The sequence below is a fragment of the Carlito syrichta genome, unplaced genomic scaffold (assembly GCF_000164805.1).
Source record: "Carlito syrichta isolate Samal-C Ts95f unplaced genomic scaffold, Tarsius_syrichta-2.0.1 Scaffold305640, whole genome shotgun sequence".
In the NCBI taxonomy this organism is placed as follows: Eukaryota; Metazoa; Chordata; class Mammalia; order Primates; family Tarsiidae; genus Carlito; species Carlito syrichta.
In genome coordinates, this window is record NW_007249736.1 from 515,463 (window position 1) to 518,787 (window position 3,325).

Consider the following 3,325-nt stretch of genomic DNA (forward strand, 5'->3'; position numbering starts at 1 on the left):
TCAAATATCAGATATTGCCATGAAACCAAGTGCAGATTAGCTTAGAAAATTCCCCTCTTGGCTCACTGAGAATACTATGATATTCCATCTTTTGTACCATGGGCTAGACAAAAGTTTGCCCTTGGCTTAAATAATTTTGCTATGAGCTTGCTTAGGACACCCCTTATAAAGGTAGAATTTAGCAATTGTTTCCAGATTTCAATACTGCTGCATTTTTAATTCCCAAGTTTTGTAAAGGAAACCCAGGCTATATTGATAGTCAAAAGTAATATTTAAATAGTGACTGAGATGCAGCATCTCATTCTATAAACTCTCAACATATAAATATAATTCTTCATGTTTAGAAAAATATGATTAAGAAAAAGTCTTAGGGACCAGAAGGAAAGGTATATTGAGTGGGTAATGGATATAGATCAAATATAGAGTTTGTAAAATATATAAGAAGATTTAAAAAAGAAGGCATGCTATCAGAAGAAAGGCCTAGTTTTAATAAATTGTATTAAATACTAAGACTAGGTAAAAAAGAAACATCAAGGAAGTTGACTTAGAAGGTAGTTAATACAGGTTTTTCAGAGAAAAAAGTTTTGGTTTTTTTTCCATTTTTGTGGTCAAAATAAGGCCTTACTTATTATTTAACTGATAGGTATATTTGACAAATCAGTTTGCCCGTTTAGGTTTCAATTTCCTTGTGTCTAAATTCAGACAAGTGTATTCTTTAGAGAGTAAGGTTATTTCAGTCCTATCAGTCTTAGTAATCCAATGATTTGATTAAATATATGTTCTCTATATTCATTTTTAAATCCTAAAATTCCAGGAATGAAGAAGACTATACAGCATAAGAAACATCAGGCTAAGATTGCATTCTTTAAAAAAAAAACTTTTAGCCATGCTTGGTGGCTCAGCCTGTAATCCCGCACCTTTGGGAAGCTGAGGTGAGTGGATTGACTGAGCCCGCGGGTTCGAGACCCGCCTGGGCAGCGAGACCTCATCTCTACAATAAGTCAAAAAATCAGCGGGCATGGTAGCGCACGCCTGTAGTTCCGGCTACTCGGAAGGCTGAGGCGGAAGGATCGCCGGAGCCCAGCAGGTCGAGGCTGCGGTGGCCGGGAGCGGCCACGGCACTCCAGTCTGGGCGACAGAGTGAGACTCCAACTCAAAAAAAAAAAACAAAAAAAAAAACTTTTAAATAAATGTAGAGTCCCCAAGAATCATTCTGCACATCACCAATTGATTTGCTTTTTCTCCCTGTATCTAACAACATGTCACTCACCTCCAAGAGGCATGGAATTGCTCCATTTCTCCATGAAAGTGATCTGGTTCATTCACAGTTTCAATTTCTGGCGGATGGTCTATTGGGTGTAATACTTTGCTTTCTCAGCTCAAGTGTCAATGCTCAAGTGTCAATCTTTTCAACAGCCACAATCTCTGTCTTTTCTTAAAAATTTTACCTTGGTCTTTCCTGCTCCTTAATCCTGAAATAGGTATTGAACTCTTCTAGGCTGTTAGAATACTCACTTGTTTATCTAAGAAACGTATTTCTTTCCTTTCCTCTTTTGATATCTTAATGAATCCAGATTAAAGGTAATAATAAAACCTTTTAGTATATATAGCTTCAAACTCAAGCATGGGATGAGAATTTGAGTCAAATGTTATTATGCCAATTTCAAATTTCCCATGACATAAAATAACGTTTTATTTATCCTTAAATATATAATGACATTTATCTGAAGTAACACATGCATATAAGAAATATGAAACACATCGACAAACCCTGTGATCTTGTTGTGGTCTCCCAGGGCCCAAAGCAGCTAAAGCAATGTTGTGTCAAATAAGGAATTCATTACCTGGAATGTTCTTTGTGGGGATTTCCAAGTTGTTTCTATACTAAGTACAATTTCATTTATATGGAACCACAGGTGTATGAACTTTGCTCGTTTAGGTTTTTAAAAAAGCAGACTTTTTATTTTCACATTGTTATGAATAATAACTTGCTTGCCCCATTATTGCAACTATATTAAAATCAAGAAAAATGGGACTACCACCTCTATATCTCTGCAGTGTTTGGCACCATTTGATGCCTCTGATGCCATGGCCTAGTGGTGGTAGTGGGTATTTGTTCGCCCAAAGCACAGTCCCTCTCAGGTGAAAGCATGTTCTTGTAAGGTGAGGAAGGCATGGACCAAATGACAGTTTACAACACCACTCAAAAAATGCCATCTTCAAGACCCAGCAATCATTTGCAATGTGTTGATTCTACTTAAAATTGACACGAACTGTGTTCTTTATTCAGGGAGGTACATGGAAAGGGTGATTAAGCCAGCTGATACTTCTCAGTTCAGAAAAAAGAAGCTAAGAAATGCTATTGTCTTGAAAAGACCATCCTGAATATTAAGACTTTAGACTAGGTACAATAACAATAGGTAGAAGTAGCATGACATTCCCAATGGAAAGAAAAAGAAGGCTGTACTTTGGGGAGAGAGGAAGAAAATATACACATATGTATATATATAAAACATATTGTATATAATACATATCGTATATATTATACATATATGTACACACATATCTAGTGTGATCACAGAATAAAGCAATGATATTATCAGAGGATGAACTATAAATGCAGTTTCTCTGTTAAAGTAAATTTTGTTGAAACATGTTTGAAAATTCTAAGAACTGAAAATGAGGATCTTACACTTGTTGACTTTAAGGATAATTGGAGCTAAAAAGAGGGAAATGTAACCTTAATAAATGAAGACATCTAGCTGACAAGATGCATTCTTATGTTTGCAGAAAATCTCTTTGTTAAGGGTAGCACCATCTGTAACCCAAAACAGATCTGTTTTGTAAATCCTATTTCCAGATTGTTTTTCTACCCTCCAACTGTCAACTTTTGCCAGGACGGAGTTTAAAATCAAACATAACCACATCAGTATTCAAAATTAGAAGAGTTTAACTGGCGACTTTAACACATTTGACACTGAGTATGTCTACCTCTCAAGTATTCACGGATTTCATTTGAACTCTCCTATTATTTGTGGGCTTGTCCATTTTCCTCAGGCTATTGTAAAATTTGGAGATGCCAGAAAACTAGCTGCCAAAAGCCAGACACTTGCATATAATAATTCAGTCTTCACAATGATGCCCTAATAAGATAGGTTTTACTGTGTGTATATGTGTATTTCTGTGTCAGAACATCTAGAGCCAGAGATTAGTAATGTTGCACAGCTAGTGTAGTTGATATAGATATGAATTCATGACTGCTCAACACTAAATATTACCTTGTTTTTTACTATACCTTGAAGAGTTTTATATTTAGCTTTGATTA